Below are 21,684 nucleotides of genomic sequence, written 5' to 3' on the forward strand. Positions count from 1 at the left end.
GCGTCTTCCACCCTTCAGGATGTAGTTCAGGATCCGGAATATTAGGTCCTTCATTGAAAAACCTGTGAACTCATCCCTTTTCGGCATAGAAGCAAGTCATCCTCATTTCAAGAGACTGTCGATGATGATGATGATGATGGTGCAACGTTACCGAGAGGGTCCTTTAATTTGGAAATAACTTCAAGGTGCAAACGACCTTGATCTTTGCTGGAACAAAAAGAAGAACTCCAGTTATGTTCAACTTCTTATCTGCAGTAATGGATCTTGAATACCACAGCATGGTGACAAAAGTGAATGTAAGACTTTTTGAAAAAAATGCCTGGAATGAATGATTTGGAATCATGTGTTATCTTCCACGACAGATTGCTCGAGAGGGAAGATAAAGAACTTGCAGCAAACACATTGCAGATACCTTTTGTATTGTTCAATCACAAAGGCTGGACATAGGTTTGTGTGAAAATAAAATTGACTATCTAAATAGATAGGAGTTGCTGCTCAAGCATTCGGGAAGGGAAATGTAATCCATATAACCTAAGTTTGAGCTGTGGAGGGAAGACCTCTCACAGAGCGGTGCTATTTTTTGTTTTGTTTTTTTCTTGCAGAAGCAAGTGGAAGCGAGGTCGCAGGATGAAATATCGCAGCCAGCAAGGTCCAGGTGAACGAGGGAAGGCGAATGTGCATAGAATGCTGGGGAAACATCGTTCACCTACATTCTTCCTGGTTAAGCAACGCCTCGATTTCAAAATGTTGATGCTTGTTTTTAGATCCCTCCATGGCCTCGCCCCTCCCTATCTCTGTAATCTCCCCCAACCCCACAACCACTGAGATATCTGCTCTTCTCTAATTCTGCCTTCTTCAGCATCCCTGATGGTAATCGCTCAACCTTCTGTTGCCTAGACCCCAAGCTCTAAAACCTCTCCGCCTCTCATTCCTCCTTTAATCTGCTCCTGAAAACCTATGTCTTTGACCAAGCTTTTGGTCACCTGTCCTGATATCTGTTTATGTGGCTTGGTGTCAAGTTTTTGTCTTATAATACTCTGTGAAATTCCTTGGGATGTTTTACATATTAAAGGCGTTATATAAATCAAGTTTTTGTTGTTGCTGATTCCCTTGATTTAACCTTTCATGGTATTTCATTGAACACAGCACAGAAACAGGCCATTCGGCCCAACTGGTCCATGTCAGGGTTTAAACTTCACACGACCCTCCTCCCACCCGATCAACATATCCTCCTATTCCTCTACAGTGAGGAGATCCACGGTCACTGGTTGCCTTCTGGTGCCCGTCCAAAGGGCCAATGTGTGAGAGTATGCAGTGATTGTTGGCTGCCTATTCCACCTTGGGGGCATCACAGTCCAAAACAACGCCCCCTTCGCAGACTTGGCCTTTGCTGCTGGGGTGAGTGGACAGTGATAAGTAGCAGGAGCCCAGGGCACTGAGGTTAACTGCAGTCTCCCCAACTGCAGCCCAGGCTGGGATCAGCTGACAACCCCCACAGTGAGCAGCTGGAATGTGCAACCTCTCCTGGTCTGCACTGGGGAGCAAGGGAGGTCAAGGGTCAGCACAGAATCAAATCAACCTTGACCCCCAGCCTCCCTCACTCAGGAGAAGCAAGTTGCATTGATATCATGACGTCTGCACTTTCCATGACGTCAACACGTTCCAGCGCGCGTCACCCTCGGCCGCCCGCCCACTGTTCCCGCGTTCTCGCTCCCCATTGGTCGGATGCTCCTGTCAATCAGGCCGTGGGGCTGGGTCACGTGCCGCTCGAGTGCGCGCGCCGCCCAACGGCCGGAGGCGGAGGGAAGGTTCCGGAGCGGGGAGAAGGATGAAGCGGCGGCGGCGCAGGGGAGCCCCGGAACCGGCGGGGAGGCTTTCTAAACACCCGGGGTAAGCCTCAGGCCCCCAACAACAACCTGCGGCTCCGGCGTTTGCCCCGAGCTCGAGTGGGTCAGACCCTTCGGGGAGGCGGGAGGAGATTGTGGGGGCGGCGGAGGGTGTGGACCCGCGGGTGGGCCAGGGAGCTTCACCCACACCCGCTGTAGGCCTCAGGCCCCAATCACAGCCCACAGGCTGAGCCCGGGTTTGCCCCCCCCGCGGTGACAGGCCCAGGGGCTGGCTCACTCTGGCTGCCTGCCTCTCCTCCACGGTCAGGGAAGGAGGGAGAGAGAAAACGGGCAACTCGGGGCCAGTTAGTCTGACATCAGTCCTTGGGGGAAATGCTGCAATCCATTACTACACAAGTGTAACAGGGCACTGAGAAAATCAGGCTCTCAGTCTGCACTCAACATGGTCTTGTGGGAGGGAAATCGTCTTTAATACATTTATTAAGCTTTTTGAGGATGTCAGCAGCAGGGTGGATGAAGGGGAACCAGTGGCTGTAATGTTGCAGGATTTCCAAAACGCATTTGATGTGCCACATAAAATGCTAATTGAGAGCTCACGGAGTTGGGGGTAATATATTAGCACGGATAGAGGATTGGTTAACGGACAGAGAGTCGGGATACACGGGACATGTTCCGGTTGGCAGGCTGTAACTAGTGGGGTACTGCAAGGATCGGTCAGCTTTGGTCTTAGCTTTGCTTTGGCCTCAGCTATTTACAATCTATATTAAAGACTTGGATGAAGGGATCAAGTACAATGTATCCAAGTTTGCTGACGATACAAAGCCAGGTGGGAAAGTACACTGTGAGGAGGATGCAAAGAGCCTGCAAAGAGATATGGACAGGTCAAGAAAGTGGGCAATAAGGTGGCAGATGGAGTATAATGTGGGGAAATGTGAGGTTATTCACTTTGGTAGGAAGAATAGAAAAACAGAATATTTTTTAAATGGTGAAAAACTAATAAATGTTAGTGTTCAGAGAGATTCCGGTGTCCTTGTACAGGAAACACAGAGCGCTGGCATACAGGTACGGCAAGCGATCAGGAAGGCATGTGGGCCTTTATTGCCAGGGGTTTGGAGTACAAGAGCAAGGAAGTCTTGCTACAATTGTACAAGGCCTTAGTGAGTCCACACCTGCAGTACTGTGCAGTTTTGATCTCCTTATCTGAGGAAGGATATACTTGCCTTAGAGAGAGTGCAATGGAGGTTCACCAGATTGATTCCCGGGATGGGGGGATTGTCCTATGAGGAGGGATTGAGCAGTATGGGCCTATACTCTCCGGAGTTTAGATGAATAAGAGGGGATCTCATTGAAACATGTAAAATTCTGAGGGGGATTGACAGGGTAGATGCTAAGAGGTTGTTTCCCTCAGCTGGAGAGTCTAGAAATAGGGCCCACAGTCTCAGAATAAGGGGGTCGGCCATATAAGACTGTGATGAGGAGGAATTTCTTCACTCAGAGGGTTGTAAATCTTTGGAAAGGGCTGTGGGTGTTGAGTATATTCAAGACTGAGATAGATAGATTGTTGGACTCGGGGGGGGGGGGGGTGAAGAAGGGGGGGTTGGGGGGGGAAAGAAGGGGGGGTTGGGGGGGGGGAAAGAAGGGGGGGTTGGGGGGGGGAAGAAGGGGGGGGTTGGGGGAAAGAAGGGGGGGTTGGGGGGGGAAGAAGGGGGGGGTTGGGGGAAAGAAGGGGGGGTTGGGGGGGGAAGGGGAATGGGGGGGAATCAAGGGATATGGAAATCAGGCAGGAAAGTGGAGCTGAGGTTGAAGATCAGCCATGAACATATTGAATGGCGGAGCAGGCCCAAGGGGCAATATGGCCTATTCCTGCGCCTAATTCTTGTGGTCTGTTGTCTTGTCGGTGCCCGGATGGCCCTGGAGAGGGAACATGTGGTGTGCACTGGTTCCTTGATGTCTTCCGTGACCGTTGGAACCTCAGGGTATGGAGTGTCTCAAACACACTGGGAACAACATTCTGGTTTAGTTGGGAAGGTGCCCTTTGCTTTTGTTGCTTATTTTGCCGCCTTTTCATTTGATTGGATCACATGTTTGTGGGAACAAGAGAGGAAAGAATATTCCATGGAAGCTGGAATTGTCTGTTTTGATTTTCTGCCCTGGACTTAGTGATGACTTTTGTGAACTCTTTTACAGGGTATTAGAAGGGGAGGATTTACAGACGGGAAATTCAAACCAAACATCACATCAAGATCTGACAGAGTCACTCGATTCATCAGGACCTGAATATCATTGGCCTTTGAAAGTGGAAGGAGAAATGTTTGCCTGTTCTGCCTGTGGGAAAAGATTTCAAATTTCAGTGTGACTGGAAAAGCACCAAGACACACACACCCGAATGATATTGTTCCAGTGCACTGACTGTGGAAAGAGCTTGAACGAGTTACACAGCCTGAAAAAACATTGCACCATTCACCCTGGGGAGAAACCGTACACATGTTCTGTGGGGACCAGGCTTCAACTGGTCGTCCAACTTGGAGAGACACACGGACACCCCGCACCATGGAGAAACCGTGGAAATGTGGGGAGGGGTTCAATTACCCATCCCTGTTGGAAACTCATCACTACAGTCACACCGGGGAGAGGTTGTTCTGCTCAGAGTGTGGGAAGGGATTCACTCGCTCATCCACCCTGTTGGCACACCATCGTCACTGACACCACGTGGACTGGGAAAGTATGTTAAAGGGTAAGACTGTAGAAATGCAGTGGCAAACATTTAAGGACATATTTCATAACTCTCAGCAAAGATTTATTCGTGAGAAACAAAGATGCTTCGAGAAGGCTGAACCATCCCTGGCTAACTAAGGAAGTAAAGGATGGTATCAAATTGAAATAAACCATGCAATGTTTTGAAGGACAGTGGAAGGCCAGAGGATTGGGAAATTGTTAGAAACCAGCAAAGGACGACTAAAAAATTGATGACAGAGAAGATAGCAGTTGAGAGCAAACTAGCAAGAAATATCAGTAAGAGCTTCTGCAGGTATATAAAAAGGAACCAAGTAGCTAAAGTAAACATTGGTCCTTTAGAGGATGAGACTGGAGAATTAATAATGGGAAACATGGAAATGGCAGAGATTTTGAACAAATATTTTGTGTTGGTCTTCACGATAGAGGACACTAAAAACATCCCAGTGGTTGATAATCAAGGAGCTATTGCGGTGGTGAGGGTGGGATGAGGGGGGGGACTTAAAACAGTCACTATCACTAGAGATAAAGTACTCAGCAAACAAATGGGACTAAAGGTGGACAAGTCTCCTGGACCTGATGGCATGCATCCTAGGGTCTTAAAAGAAGTGGCTGCAGAGATAGTGGATGCATTGGTTGTAATCTACCAAAATTACCTGAATTCTGGAGAGGTCCCAGCGGACTGAAAAACTGCAAATGTTACATTCCTATTCAAGAGACGGAGACAGAAAGCAGGAAACTATAGACAGTTAGCCTAGCATGTCATTGGGAAAATACTGGAGTCCACATCATTAAGGAAGTAGTAGCAGGTCATTTAGAAAATCATATTGCAGTCAAGCAGAGTCAGCATGGTTTTTTGAAAGGGAAATCATGTTTGACAAATTTGCTGGAGTTGTTTGAGGATGTAACGAGCAGAGTGGATAAAGGAGAACCCGATGATGTCATATATTTGGATTTCCAGAAAGCATTCGATAAGGTGCCACACAAAAGGTTACTGCACAAGCTAAGAGCTCACAGGGTTGGGGGTAATATATTAGCATAGATAGAGGATTGGTTAACTAACAAAAAACAGAGAGTCAGGATAAATGGGTCATTTTCAGGTTGGTAAACTGTAACTAGTGGTGTGCCACAGGGATCAGTGCTGGGGCTTCAACTATTTATAATTTATATTAATGACTTGGATGAAGGGACTTAGTGTAATGCAGCCAAATTTGCTGCTGATACAAAGATAAGTGGAAAGCAAGTTGTGAGGAGGACGCGAAGAATCTACAAAGGGATTTGGATAGGCTCAGTGAATCGGCAAAAATCTGGCAGATGGACTATAATGTGTTAAAATGTCAGGTTATCCCCTTTGGTAGGAAAAATAAAAAATATATTATTTAAAAATGAGGACGATTACAAAATGCTGTAGTACAAAGAGATCTGGGCGTTCTTATACATGAAATGCAAAAAGTTAGCATGCAAGTACAGCAAACAATCAGGAAGGCAAATGGAATGTTGGCCTCTATTGCAAGGGGGATGGAGTATAAAAATAAGGAAGTCCTGCTACACCTGTACAGGGCGTTGGTAAGACCACACCTGGAGTACTGCGCACAGTTTTGGTCTGGACTTGTCTCCATTCCTGTGCCGAGGGGATTGCTACACCAGACGGGAGGGGCAACATTTGGGGACACTGATTCCCCACCAATTCCCATTCCCCTTTCTGGTGGATAATGGAGGGGCCACTGTGTGTAATGTGCAAGTCAGTAAGAATTGTTAGCAAGCTCTTTCTAATTGGAGATGTTCTTCAGTGGAAACTTTCATACTATTGTAGATTTTGTATCAAAGATCAACTTAGGATTAAAGTAAAAGTTCATAATTTTATTGCAAACTAAATTTCTGTTGAGAGTCGCTGAATTAAGGGGAAAGATAACACACACTGTTTCTTAAATGGACATTGCAGCCCCAAGAACACAATCAGGAATATATCCAGAATATTAAAGTCCAGCCCAGTTATAGGGTTATTAACATCAGCAGAAACAAACTCCAACTGTCACAATGAACATGGTTCAATCGGGATGTGATTAACAGCAGCAATTACAGCAGATTCCAACCCCTGCAATCACTTGTGAACTCGTTGGTGTGTCAGCAGGTCAGATGACGAAGTGAATCCCTTCCCACACTCAGAGCAGGTGAACAGCCTCTCCCCAGTGTGATTGCTTCGATGAATTTCCAGCTTACACGGTTTTCTGAATACTTTCCCACAGTCCCCACATTTCCACGGTTTCTCCATGGTGCGGGTATCCTTGTGACTCTCCATGGTTGGACAATCAGTTGTGAATGGTGCGATATTTTTTCAGGCTGTGTAACTGGCTAAAGCTCTTTGCACAGGCAGTGCACTGGAACACTCGGGTGTGTGTGTCTCAGTGCCTTTCCAGTCACACTGATATTTGAAATCATTTCCCACAGGCGGAACAGACAAACATTTATCCTTCCATTTTCAGAGGCCGATATTCAGGTCCTGATGAATCGATTGACTTCGTCAGATTTTGACGCGATGTTTAGTTTGTGTTTCCTGTCTGAAAATCTCCCCTTCGAAGACGCTGTAAAAGGAGGTAACAAAGCTCATCACTATCAGTACAAGACAGAAATTCAGAATATACACATCTAGTTTCCATGGAACATTCTTTCCTCTCTTGTTCTTCCAAAGCTGTAAATCCCTGCCCCACACATTGTCCCTCCTGCTGTGCTGAAATCCAAATCAACACACATTTCTAGACTGTTTCTCCTCCACTCCCAGTTTTCACCCACAAATTCTGGCTGGGTTCAGGTCTACACTCACTGGTTCTCCTTCCCTGAAGGAACAGTGCAAATGGAGCTGTACTCTGTATCTAACCCTTGCTTTACCTGTCCTGGGAGTGTAAGATGGGACAGTGTAGAGGGAGCTTTACTGTGTATCTGGCTCTTGCTGTATCAACATGAGAATGTTTGATGGGACAGTGTAGAGGGAGCTTTCCTCGATATCTAACCCTTGCTGTACCTGCCCTGGGAATGCTTGCTTGGACAATGTAGAGGGATCTTTGCTTTGTAATTAACACGAGCTGTCCCATCCTGGAAGTTTTTGGATGGTACAGTGTAGAGGGAGCTTTACTCTGTATCTAACCTGTGCTGTACCAGCCGTGGGCGTGTTTAATGGACCAGGATAGAGGGAGCTTTATGCTGTATCTGGGAGCTTCACTCTATCTAAATGATGCTATACTTGCCCTGTGCGTTTTTGATGGTAATTGCAGAGCAAGCTTTGCTCTCTCTAAACTGTGCTGCATGTGCCCTGGGAGTGATTAATGGGAAGGTAAAGAGTGAGATTTTCTCTATCTATCCCGTGCTGTACCTGCCCTGGAAGTGTCTAATTAGTGAGTGTAGAACATAAGCACAAACGAATATAAGAAATAGGAGCATCAGCAGGCCATACTGCCCCTCGAGCCTGCTCCGCCATCCAACACGATCATGGCTGATCCGATCATGGACTGGGAGAAATTTAGAACTCAGCAGAGGAGGACAAAGGGTTTGATTAGGGCAGGGAAAATGGAGTACGAGAAGAAGCTTGCAGGGAACATTAAGGCGGATTGCAAAAGTTTCTGTAGGTATGTAAAGAGAAAAAGGTTAGTAAAGACAAACGTAGGTCCCCTGCAGTCAGAATCAGGGGAAGTCATAACGGGGAACAAAGGAATGGCAGACCAATTGAACAAGTACTTTGGTTCGGTATTCACGAAGGAGGACACAAACAACCTTCCGGATATAAAAGGGGTCAGAGGGACGAGTAAGGAGGAGGAACTGAGGGAAATCTTTATTAGTCGGGAAATTGTGTTGGGGAAATTGATGGGATTGAAGGCCGATAAATCCCCAGGGCCTGATGGATTGCATCCCAGAGTACTTAAAGAGGTGGCATTGGAAATAGTGGATGCATTGACAGTCATTTTCCAACATTCCATTGACTCTGGATCAGTTCCTATGGAGTGGAGGGTAGCCAATGTAACCCCACTTTTTAAAAAAGGAGGGAGAGAGAAAACAGGGAATTATAGACCGGTCAGCCTGACCTCAGTAGTGGGTAAAATGATGGAATCAATTATTAAGGATGTCATAGCAGTGCATCTGGAAAATGGTGACATGATAGGTCCAAGTCAGCATGGATTTGTGAAAGGGAAATCATGCTTGACAAACCTTCTGGAATTTTTTGAGGATGTTTCCAGTAAAGTGGACAAAGGAGAACCAGTTGATGTGGTATATTTGGACTTTCAGAAGGCTTTCGACAAGGTCCCACACAAGAGATTAATGTGCAAAGTTAAAGCACATGGGATTGGGGGTAGTGTGCTGACGTGGATTGAGAACTGGTTGTCAGACAGGAAGCAAAGAGTAGGAGCAAATGGGTACTTTTCAGAATGGCAGGCAGTGACTAGTGGGATACCGCAAGGTTCTGTGCTAGGGCCCCAGCTGTTTACATTGTACATTAATGATTTAGACGAGGGGATTAAATGTAGTATCTCCAAATTTGCAGATGACACTAAGTTGGGTGGCAGTGTGAGGTGCGAGGAGGATGCTATGAGGCTGCAGAGTGACTTGGTTAGATGAGTGGGCAAATGCATGGCAGATGAAGTATAATGTGGATAAATGTGAGGTTATTCACTTTGGTGTTAAAACAGAGAGACAGACTATTATCTGAATGGTGACAGGTTAGGAAAAGGGAAGGTGCAACGAGATCTGGGTGTCATGGTACATCAGTCATTGAAGGTTAGCATGCAGGTACAGCAGGCGGTTAAGAAAGCAAATGGCATGTTGGCCTTCATAGCGAGGAGATTTGAGTACAGGGGCAGGGAGGTGTTGCTACAGTTGTACAGGGCCTTGGTGAGGCCACACCTGGAGTATTATGTACAGTTTTGGTCTCCTAACTTGAGGAAGGACATTCTTGCTATTGAGGGAGTGCAGCGAAGATTTACCAGACTGATTCCCGGGATGGTGGGACTGACCTATCAAGAAAGACTGGATCAACTGGGCTTGTATTCACTGGAGTTCAGAAGAATGAGAGGGGACCTCATAGAAACGTTTAAAATTCTGACGGGTTTAGACAGGTTAGATGCAGGAAGAATGTTCCCAATGTTGGGGAAGTCCAGAACCAGGGGCCACAGTCTAAGGATAAGGGGTAAGTCATTTAGGACCGAGATGAGGAGAAACTTCTTCACCCAAAGAGTGGTGAACCTGTGGAATTCTCTACCACAGAAAGTAGTTGAGGCCAATTCACTAAATATATTCAAAAGGGAGTTAGATGAAGTCCTTACTACTCGGGGGATCAAGGGGTATGGCGAGAAAGCAGGAACGGGGTACTGAAGTTTCATGTTCAGCCATGAACTCATTGAATGGCAGTGCAGGCTAGAAGGGCTGAATGGCCTACTCCTGCACCTATTTTCTATGTTTCTAGGTCCAATTCCCTGCGCTCCCTATAACTCTTTATCCCCTTATCAGTTAATAAACTGTCTATCTCTGACTTAAATTTATTCAATGTCCCGGCTTCCACAGCTCTCTGAGGCAACGAATTCCACAGATTTACAACCCTCAGAGAAGAAATTCCTCCTCATCTCAGTTTTAAATGGGCAGCCCCTTATTCTAAGATCATGCCCTCTAGTTCTAGTCTCCCCTATCGGTGGAAACATCCTCTTTGCATCCACCTTGTCAAGCCCCCTCATAATCTTATACGTTTCGATAAGATCACCTCTCATTCATCTGAATTCCAACGAGTAGAGGCCCAACCTACTCAACCTTTCCTCATAAGTCAACCCCCTCATCTCTGGAATCAACTGACTGAACCTTCTCTGAACTGCCTCCAAAGCAAGTATATCCTTTCGTAAATATGGAAACCAAAACTGCACGCAGTATTCCAGGTGTGGCCTCACCAATACCCTGTATAACTGTAGCAAGACTTCCCTGCTTTTATACTCCATCCCCTTTGCAATAAAGGCCAAGATTCCATTGGCCTTCCTGATCACTTGCTGTACCTGCATACTAACCTTTTGTGTTTCATGCATAAGTACCCCCAGGTACCACTGTACTGCAGCACTGCAATTTTTCTCCATTTAAATAATAACTTGCTCTTTGATTTTTTTTCTGCCAAAGTGCATAACCTCACACTTTCCAACATTATACTCCATCTGCCACATTTTTGCCCACTCACTTAGCCTGTCTATGTCCTTTTGCGGGTTTTTTGTGTCCTCCTCGCACATTGCTTTTCCTCCCATCTTTGTATCATCAGCAAACTTGGCTATGTTACACTCGGTCCCTTCTTCCAAGTCGTTAATATAGATTGTAAATCGTTGGGGTCCCAGCACTGATCCCTGCAGCACCCCACTAGTTACTGATTGCCAACCCGAGAATGAACCATTTATCCCGACTCTCTGTTTTCTGTTAGTTAGCCAATTCTCTATCCATGCTAATCATCATCATAGGTAGTCCCTCGGAATCGAGGATGACTGGCTTCTGCTCTTAGAATGAGTCCTTAGGTGGCTGAACAGTCCAATACGAGAGCCACAGTCCCTGCCACAGGTGGGACAGACAATCGTTGAGGGTAAGGGAGGGTGGGACACGTTTGCTGCACATTCTTTCCGCTGCCTGCGCTTGTTTTCTGCATCCTCTCGGCGATGAGACTCAAGGCGTTCAGCGCCCTCCCGGATGCACTTCCTCAACTTAGGGTGGTTTTTGGCCAGGGACTCCCAGGTGTCGGTGGGGATGTTGGACTTTATCAGGGAGGCTTTGAGGGTGTACCTGTCACGTTTCCTCTGTCCATCTTTGGCTCGTTTGCCATGAAGGAGTTCCGAGTAGAGCGCTTGCTTTGGGAGTGTCGTCTCTGGCATGCGGACAGTGTGGCCTGCCCAGTGGAGCTGATCAAGTGTGGTCAGTGCTTCAATGCTGGGAATGTTGGCCTGGTCGAGGACACTAATGTTGGTGCGCCTGTCCTCCCAGGGGATTTGTAGGATCTTGCAGAGGCATCGTTGGTGATATTTCTCCAGTGATTTGAGGTGTCTACTGTAGATGCTCCATGTCTCTCAGCCATACAGCAGACAAATACCCCAGCTATTGACAATATACATTAATGATTTGGATGAAGGAATTGAGTGTAATATCTCCAAATTTGCAGATGACACTAAACTGGGTGGTGGTGTGAGCTGTGAGGAGGACACTAAGAGGCTTGAGGGTGACTTGGCCAGGTTAGGTGAATGGCCAAATGCATGGCAGATGCAGTATAATGTGGATAAATGTGAGGTTATCCACTTAGGGGGCAAAAACATGAAGGCAGATTATTATCTGACTGGTGGTAGATTAGGAAAAGGGGAGGTGCAATGAGACCTGGGTGTCATGGTACATCAGTCATTGAAAGTTGGCATACAGGTACAGCAGGCGGTGAAGAAGGCAAATGGTATGTTGGTCTTCATAGCTCGGTATTTTGAGAATATGAGCAGGGAGGTCTTACTGCAGTTGTACAGGGCCTTGGTGAGGCCTCACCTGGAATATTGTTTTCAGTTTTGGTCTGCTAATCTGAGGAAGGATGTTCTTGCTATTGAGGGAGTGCAGGGGAGGTTCACCAGACTGATTCCCGGGATGGCTGGACTGACATATGAGGAGAGACTGGATCGATTGGGCCTTTATTCACTGGAGTTGAGAAGGATGAGAGGAGATCTCATAGAAACATATAAAATTCTGACGGGACTGGACAGGTTAGATGCAGAAAGAATGTTCCCAATGTTGGGGAAGTCCAGAACCAGGGGACATAGTCTGAGGATAAGGGGTAAGCTATTTAGGACTGAGATGAGGAGAAACTTCTTCACTGAGAGTTGTTAACCTGTGGAATTCCCTACCGCAGCAAGTTGTTGATGCAGTTCATTGGATATATTCAAGAGGGAGTTAGATATGGCCCTTACGGCTAAAGGTATCAAGGTTATGGAGAGAAAGCAGGAAAGGGGTTCTGAGGTGAATGATCAGCCATGATCTTATTGAATGGTGGTGCAGTCTCGAAGGACCGAATGGCCTACTCCTGCACCTATTTTCTACATTTCTATGTTTCTATGTATCTATCCCATGCTGTACCTGCCCTGGGAGTGTTTGATGGGACAGTGTAGAGGGAGCTTTGCTCTGTCTCTATCCCATGCTGTACCTGCCCTGGAAGTGTCTGATGGGAGAGTGTCGAGAGAGCTTAGCTTTGTATCCAACCCTTGCTGTACCTGCCCTGGAAGTGTCTGATGGGAGAGTGTAGAGGGAGCTTTGCTCCCTGTCTATCCCTTGCTGTACCTGCCCTGGAGTGTTTGAGGGAACAGAGTAGAGGGAGCTTTGCTCTATATCTTTCCCTTTCTGTACATATCCATTATCCCTGCTCTCTGTCTCCTGCAGTTTTGCCAATTTCCTAACCAGGTCAATAATTTGCCCCCAATTCTGTGACTTCTACCTTGAATAACAGTCTCTATGTGGGACTTTATCAAATGCCTTCTGGAAATCCATATCAATAAAATTACACCAAACTAATCGCGAATTATTTCTCCCATTGAATTATTTTTAGTATCGCTTCGCTCATTGGTATTTTCCCAATACCTTCCCTGAATCCCAAGGCTAGGAAAGACACTCTGGAAGGTATGGGGAGCTGGGACTTGTCAATGATAGTAACCTAATGTATAAAAACTGAGATAATCTAGAGTGAGAAAGGAGAAAAGGCCCCAAAATGAAGCAGTGGGTAACAGGATATCAATTAGTCTCCTATGTCTTACAGAAATAAAGAACATAAGAAATAGCAGCAGGAGTAGGTCATATCACCCCTTGAGCCTGCTCCGCCATTCAATCTTTTATCTCAACTCCACTTTCCTGCACTATCCCCATAGCCCTTGATTCCCCAAATATACAAAAATCTATCCGTCTCTACCTTGAATATACTCAACGACTGAGCTTCCACACCTCTCTGGGGTAGAGAATTCCAAAGATTCACCGCCCTCTGAGTGAAGAAGTTTCTCCTCATCTCAGTCCCAAATGGCCGACCCCTTATTCTGAAAATGTAACACCTGGTTCTAGACTGCACAGCCAGGGGAAACATCCACCCTGTCAAGCCCTGTAAGAATTTTATATGTTGCAATGAGATCACCTCTCATTCTTCTACATTCATAAGAACATAAGAAATAGGAACAGGAGTAGGCCATATGGCCCCTCGAGCCTGCTCTACCATTTAATACAATCATGGCTGATCTGATCATGGACTCAGCTTCACTTCCCTGCCCGCTCCCCATAACCCCTTATCGTTTAAAAAAACTGTCTTAAATTTATTCAATGTCCCAGCTTCCATAGCTCTCTGAGGCAGCGAATTCCACAGATTTACAACCTCTGAGAGAAGAAATTTCTCCTCATCTCAGTTTTAAATGGCAGCCCCTTATTCTAAGATCATGCCCTCTAGTTCTAGTCTCCCCCATCAGTGGAAACATCCTCTCTGCATCCATCTTATCAAGCCCCCTCATAATCTTATACGTTTCAATAAGATCCCAGAGAATATAGGCCCAGTCTCCTCAATCTCTCCTCATAGGGCAACCACCCCCCCGCCCCCACAATCCCGGGAAGCAGTCTGGTGAACCTTCATTGCACTCCCGCTATGGCAAGTGTATCCTTTCCTGGGTAAGGGGACCAAATCTGTACACAATACTCCAGGTGTGGTCTCACCAGAGGCCTAAATAATTGCAGTAAGACATCTTTACTGTTATCCTCAAATCCTCTTGTAATAAAGGCCAACATACCATTTGCTTACTTAATTTCTTGCTGTACCTGCATGTTAACTTTCAGTGATTTGTGTACAAGGACACCCAGGTCCCTCTGAACACCAACATTTCCCAATCTCTCACCATTTTAAAAGTACTCTGCTTTTCTATTTTCCCTACCAAAGTGGATAACTTCACATTTCTCCACATTATATTCCATTTTCCATGTTCTTACCCACTCACTGAGACTGTCAACAACCCCTTGAATCCTCTTTGCATCCTCCTCACAACTTATATTCCCACCGAGCTTTGTGTCATCAGCAAACTTGGATACTCAGGTTGAACCTCCCTGGTCCGGCAACCTCCCTGGTCTGGCATCATTCCTGGAGAGGGGTCGCGACCCACGCTGGGTCCCGGGGCTGGCCGCTTTTCCTCTTTCCCCCCACCCACCACCCCCCCATCTCCTGGTCGGGTCGGAGAGGGAGCGAGAAGTGTGGTAGCCGAAGCTGGGCCTGAAATGCTGCGCAGTGGGCTACAGGACACAGTGCCCCCACCCCCCCCCCAACTCCTGGGACACAGGACATATCATTTCCCCCCCCCCGGGACACAGGAGACAAAGTGCCCTCCCCCCGGGACACAGTGTGTGCAACAGCTGCACGGCACCTCGTGTTAACTGGACTCTGACGTGGATTGCAGTGAATGGAGCAGAAACCTGTCCGGAAACATTACTGACAATGGGATTTTAAAATCTGGGGGTCTGTGTAATCTCCCGAGGTCTGGAAAATTCTCTGGTCCGGCACCGGTCAGGTTCCGAGGGTGCCGGACTGGAGAGGTTCAACCTGTGTTACATAGAAACATAGACAATAGGTGCAGGAGTAGGCCATTCGGCCCTTCGAGCCTGCACCGCCATTCAACAAGATCATGGCTGATCACTCACCCCAGAAACTCCCCCACCTCCACACCTCCCCCGACCCCCCCCCCCCCCCAGATGAAAGGACCACATCCAACTCCCTCCCGAACACATCTAATGAATTGGCACCAACAACTCTCCGCGGCAGGGAACCCCACAGGCCAACAACTCCCCGAGTGAAGAAGTCTCTCCCAATCCCAGCCCCAAACAGCCCACCCCCCGGCTCCGGACATAAGAACAAAGAATTAGGAACAGGAGTAGGCCATCTAGCCCCTCGAGCCTGCTCCGCCATTCAATAAGATCATGGCTGATCTGGACGTGGACTCGGCTCCACTTACCCGCCCTCTCCCCGTAACCCTTAATTCCCTTATTGGTTAAAAATCTATCTATCTTTGACTTGAAAACATTCAATGAGCTAGCCTCAACTGCTTCCTTGGGCAGAGAATTCCACAGATTCACAACCCTCTGGGAGAAGAAATTATTTCTCAACTCGGTTTTAAATTGGCTCCTCCGTATTTTGAGGTTGTGCCCCCTAGTTCTAGTCTCCCTTACCAGCGGAAACAACCTCTCTGTCTCTATCTTGTCTATCCAAGTCAGTCGAGGAGGCGGGAGCTCGGAGCAGCGCGAGTCCGGGTCGGCGAGAGGCCTATAAAGGCCAGCGGGAGTCGAGCAGTTCGAGCAGTCAGTCGAGGAGGCGAGAGCTCGGAGCAGCGCGAGTCCGGGGTCGGCGAGAGGCCTATAAAGGCCAGCGGGAGTCGAGCAGTTCGAGCAGTCAGTTGAGGAGGCGGGAGCTCGGAGCAGCGCGAGTCCGGGGTCGGCGAGAGGCCTATAAAGGCCAGCGGGAGTCAGGCAGTTCGAGCAGTCAGTCGAGGAGGCGAGAGCTCGGAGCAGCGCGAGTCCGGGGTCGGCGAGAGGCCTATAAAGGCCAGCGGGAGTCGAGCAGTTCGAGCAGTCAGTCGAGGAGGCGGGAGCTCGGAGCAGCGCGAGTCCGGGGTCGGCGAGAGGCCTATAAAGGCCAGCGGGAGTCGAGCAGTTCGAGCAGTCAGTCGAGGAGGCGGGAGCTCGGAGCAGCGCGAGTCCGGGTTCGGCGAGAGGCCTATAAAGGCCAGCGGGAGTCGGGCAGTTCGAGCAGTCAGTCAAGGAGGCGGGAGCTCAGAGCAGCGCGAGTCTGGGGTCGGCGAGAGGCCTATAAAGGCCAGCGGGAGTCGAGCAGTTCGAGCAGTCAGTTGAGGAGGCGGGAGCTCAGAGCAGCGCGAGTCCGGGGTCGGCGAGAGGCCTATAAAGGCCAGCGGGAGTCAGGCAGTTCGAGCAGTCAGTCGAGGAGGCGGGAGCTCGGAGCAGCGCGAGTCCGGGGTCGGCGAGAGGCCTATAAAGGCCAGCGGGAGTCAGGCAGTTCGAGCAGTCAGTCGAGGAGGCGGGAGCTCGGAGCAGCGCGAGTCCGGGGTCGGCGAGAGGCGTACCGGTGCAGCTACAGGGAGAAGGCAAAGAAAGAAACAAAGGTGACGTCACAGCCTAGGGGGTAAGTGATTGGCTGGTGATTGGTGAGTAGTTTTTCTTTTTCTTCTTATATTAGTCAGTAACTTTTAACATTGTTGTTGCCAATTTCAGTGTATCTAAGGGTTAAGTCATGGCAGGAGAGCTCGGTCGGGTGTTATGCTCCTCCTGTACCATGTGGGAACTCAGGGACACTTCCGGTGTCCCTGACGACTACGTGTGCAGGAAGTGTATCCACCTCCAGCTCCTGACTGTCCGTGTTGCGGAGTTGGAGCTGAGGGTGGATTCGCTCTGGAGCATCCACGATGCTGAGAATGACGTGAGTATCACGTGTAGTGAGTTGGTCTTACCGCAGGTGAAGGGTCCACAGCCAGCTAGGGAATGGAAGACCAGCAGGAAGAGTAGTGCAAGGAAGGTAGTGCAGGGTTCCCCTGTGGTCATCCCCCTGCAAAACAGATACACTGTTTTGAGTACTGTTGAGGGGGATGACTCATCAGGGGAGGGCAGCAGCAGCCAAGTTCATGGCACCGTGGCTGGCTCTGCTGCACAGGAGGGCAAGAAAAAGAGTGGGACAGCAATAGTGATAGGGGATTCAATGGTGAGGGGAATAGATAGGCGTTTCTGCGGCCGCGACCGAGACTCCAGGATAGTATGTGGCCTCCCTGGTGCAAGGGTCAAGGATGTCTCGGAGCGGGTGCAAGACATTCTGAAATGGGAGGGAGAACAGCTAGTTGTCGTGGTGCACATTGGTACCAACGACATAGGTAAAAAAAGGGATGAGGTCCTACGAAAAGAATTTAAGGAGCTAGGAGCTAAATTAAAAAGTAGGACCTCAAAAGTAGTAATCTCGGGATTGCTACCAGTGCCACGTGATAGTCAGAGTAGGAATCGCAGGATAGCGCAGATGAATACGTGGCTTGAGCAGTGGTGCAGCAGGGAGGGATTCAAATTCCTGGGGCATTGGGACCGGTTCTGGGAGAGGTGGGACCAGTACAAACCGGACGGTCTGCACCTGGGCAGGACCGGAACCAATGTCCTAGAGGGAGCGTTTGCTAGTGCTGTTGGGGAGGATTTAAACTAATATGGCAGGGGGATGGGAACCAATGCAGGGAGACAGAGGGAAACAAAACGGAGGCAAAAGCAAAAGACAGAAAGGAGATGAGGAAAAGTGGAGGGCGGAGAAACCCAAGGCAAAGAACAAAAAGGGCCACTGTACAGCAAAATTCTAAAAGGACAAAGGGTGTTAAAAAAACAAGCCTGAAGGCTTTGTGTCTTAATGCAAGGAGTATCCGCAATAAGGTGGATGAATTAATTGTGCAATTAGATGTTAATAAATATGATGTGATTGGGATTACGGAGACGTGGCTCCAGGATGATCAGGGCTGGGAACTCAACATTCAGGGGTATTCAACATTCAGGAAGGATAGAATAAAAGGAAAAGGAGGTGGGGTAGCATTGTTGGTTAAAGAGGAGATTAATGCAATAGTTAGGAAAGACATTAGCTTGGATGATGTGGAATCTATATGGGTAGAGCTGCAGAACACCAAAGGGCAAAAAACGTTAGTAGGAGTTGTGTACAGACCTCCAAACAGTAATAGGGATGTTGGAGAGGGCATCAAACAGGAAATTAGGGGTGCATGCAATAAAGGTGTAGCAGTTATAATGGGTGACTTTAATATGCACATAGATTGGGCTAGCCAAACTGGAAGCAATACGGTGGAGGAGGATTTCCTGGAGTGCATAAGGGATGGTTTTCTCGACCAATATGTTGAGGAACCAACGAGGGGGGAGGCCATCTTAGACTGGGTGTTGTGTAATGAGAGAGGATTAATTAGCAATCTCATTGTGCGAGGCCCCTTGGGGAAGAGTGACCATAATATGGTGGAATTCTGCATTAGGATGGAGAATAAAACAGTTAATTCAGAGACCATGGTCCAGAACATAAAGAAGGCTAACTTTGAAGGTATGAGGCGTGAATTGGCTAGGATAGATTGGCGAATGATACTTGGGGGGTTGACTGTGGATGGGCAATGGCAGACATTTAGAGACCGCATGGATGAATTACAACAATTGTACATTCCTGTCTGGCGTAAAAATAAAAAAGGGAAGGTGGCTCAACCGTGGCTATCTAGGGAAATCAGGGATAGTATTAAAGCCAAGGAAGTGGCATACAAATTGGCCAGAAATAGCAGCGAACCTGGGGACTGGGAGAAATTTAGAACTCAGCAGAGGAGGACAAAGGGTTTGATTAGGGCAGGGAAAATGGAGTACGAGAAGAAGCTTGCAGGGAACATTAAGGTGGATTGCAAAAGTTTCTATAGGTATGTAAAGAGAAAAAGGTTAGTAAAGACAAACGTAGGTCCCCTGCAGTCAGAATCATGGGAAGTCATAACGGGGAACAAAGAAATGGCAGACCAATTGAACAAGTACTTTGGTTCGGTATTCACTAAGGAGGATAAAAACAACCTTCCGGATATAAAAGGGGTCAGAGGGTCTAGTAAGGAGGGTGTACTGAGGGAAATCTTTATTAGTCGGGAAATTGTGTTGGGGAAATTGATGGGATTGAAGGCCGATAAATCCCCAGGGCCTGATGGACTGCATCCCAGAGTACTTAAGGAGGTGGCCTTGGAAATAGCGGATGCATTGACAGTCATTTTCCAACATTCCATTGACTCTGGATCAGTTCCTATGGAGTGGAGGGTAGCCAATGTAACCCCACTTTTTAAAAAAGGAGGGAGAGAGAAAACAGGGAATTATAGACCGGTCAGCCTGACCTCAGTAGTGGGTAAAATGATGGAATCAATTATTAAGGATGTCATAGCAGTGCATCTGGAAAATGGTGACATGATAGGTCCAAGTCAGCATGGATTTGTGAAAGGGAAATCATGCTTGACAAACCTTCTGGAATTTTTTGAGGATGTTTCCAGTAAAGTGGACAAAGGAGAACCAGTTGATGTGGTATATTTGGACTTTCAGAAGGCTTTCGACAAGGTCCCACACAAGAGATTAATGTGCAAAGTTAAAGCACATGGGATTGGGGGTAGTGTGCTGACGTGGATTGAGAACTGGTTGTCAGACAGGAAGCAAAGAGTAGGAGTAAACGGGTACTTTTCAGAATGGCAGGCAGTGACTAGTGGGGTGCCGCAAGGTTCTGTGCTGGGGCCCCAGCTGTTTACATTGTACATTAATGATTTAGACGAGGGGATGAAATGCAGTATCTCCAAATTTGCGGATGACACTAAGTTGGGTGGCAGTGTGAGCTGCGAGGAGGATGCTATTAGGCTGCAGAATGACTTGGATAGGTTAGGTGAGTGGGCAAATGCATGGCAAATGAAGTATAATGTGGATAAATGTGAAATTATCCACTTTGGTGGTAAAAACAGAGAGACAGACTATTATCTGAATGGTGACAGATTAGGAAAAGGGAAGGTGCAACGAGACCTGGGTGTCATGGTACATCAGTCATTGAAGGTTAGCATGCAGGTACAGCAGGCGGTTAAGAAAGCAAATGGCATGTTGGCCTTCATAGCAAGGGGATTTGAATACAGGGGCAGGGAGGTATTGCTACAGTTGTACAGGGCCTTGGTGAGGCCACACCCTGGAGTATTGTGTACAGTTTTGGTCTCCTAACTTGAGGAAGAACATTCTTGCTATTGAGGGAGTGCAGCGAAGATTCACCAGACTGATTCCCGGGATGGCGGGACTGACCTATCAAGAAAGACTGGATCAACTGGGCTTGTATTCACTGGAGTTCAGAAGAATGAGAGGGGACCTCATAGAAACGTTTAAAATTCTGTCGGGTTTAGACAGGTTAGATGCAGGAAGAATGTTCCCAATGTTGGGGAAGTCCAGAACCAGGGGTCACAGTCTGAGGATAAGGGGTAAGCCATTTAGGACCGAGATGAGGAGAAACTTCTTCACCCAGAGAGTGGTGAACCTGTGTTATTCTCTACCACAGAAAGTAGTTGAGGCCAATTCACTAAATATATTCAAAAGGGAGTTAGATGAAGTCCTTACTACTCGGGGGATCAAGGGTTATGGCGAGAAAGCAGGAAGGGGGTACTGATGTTTCATGTTCAGCCATGAACTCATTGAATGGCGGTGCAGGCTAGAAGGGCTGAATGGCCTACTCCTGCACCTATTTTCTATGTTTCTATGTTTCTATCACCCCTCATCCTTCTGAACTCCAACGAGTAAAGACCCAGTCTACTCAATCTATCATCATAAGGTACCCCCCTCATTTCTGGAATCAGCCTAGTGAATCGTCTCTGTACCCCTTCCAAAGCTAGTATATCCTTCCTTAAGTAAGGTGACCAAAACTGCACGCAGTACTCCAGGTGCGGCCTCACCAATACCCTGTACAGTTGCAGCAGGACCTCCCTGCTTTTGCACTCCATCCCTCTCGCAATGAAGGCAAACATTCCATTTGCCTTCCTGATTACCTGCTGCACCTGCAAACTATCCTTCTGTCATTCATGCACAAGGAACCAATCGTGGAGCAGTAGAGGCGTGTCCTGCTCAGTTGGAGCTGTGAGCAGTGAGTGGAGCAGCTAGCAACTTGAGCTCCAGCCTGGAGAGCCCTGAGACCAGCCCAGGAGGAGAAGGAAGGAAGGGGCTTCACTACAACTTCTATCCAGAGGGAGAGGAGGAGAAAGCAGAAAACTTTCAACATCTTTATCATTTCTGCAAAGAGTTGGAGAGAGGGGGAAAAACCACAACAACCATCCAGTGTGGAAGGAGGGAGACTCTACATTCTACAGGTGGGTGTGGGTGCATTTCCCCAAACAGACTTTGTTGTATCGGTGGGGGGAGGAAAGAAGACCACTGAGGGCCGGAACATCGCGGGGGGTGTGTGTGTGTGTGGTAGTGTGTGTGGGGGCCTTGCTTACAACTAGGCCCCCCCCCCACAATTGGAACCCCCCCCACCCCCCCCCACATTTGCCTAGCCTGGGAT

General features: G+C 47.8%; 1 long non-coding RNA gene across 2 annotated transcripts in view; it reads left to right on the forward strand.

Annotated features, from left to right (window-relative positions):
- The first annotated feature begins 1,759 nt into the window (after positions 1 to 1,759).
- LOC139252432 (uncharacterized) overlaps positions 1,760 to 21,684 on the forward strand; it is a 97,298-nt gene continuing 77,373 nt past the window's right edge. The window contains exons 1-2 of one of the 2 annotated variants that reach the window (XR_011591486.1): positions 1,760 to 1,890; positions 4,035 to 4,581. This is a non-coding gene — a long non-coding RNA (uncharacterized lncRNA). The other variant, XR_011591487.1, reaches the window with a different exon arrangement.

The sequence above is a fragment of the Pristiophorus japonicus genome, unplaced genomic scaffold (assembly GCF_044704955.1).
Source record: "Pristiophorus japonicus isolate sPriJap1 unplaced genomic scaffold, sPriJap1.hap1 HAP1_SCAFFOLD_468, whole genome shotgun sequence".
Lineage (NCBI taxonomy): Eukaryota > Metazoa > Chordata > Chondrichthyes > Pristiophoridae > Pristiophorus > Pristiophorus japonicus.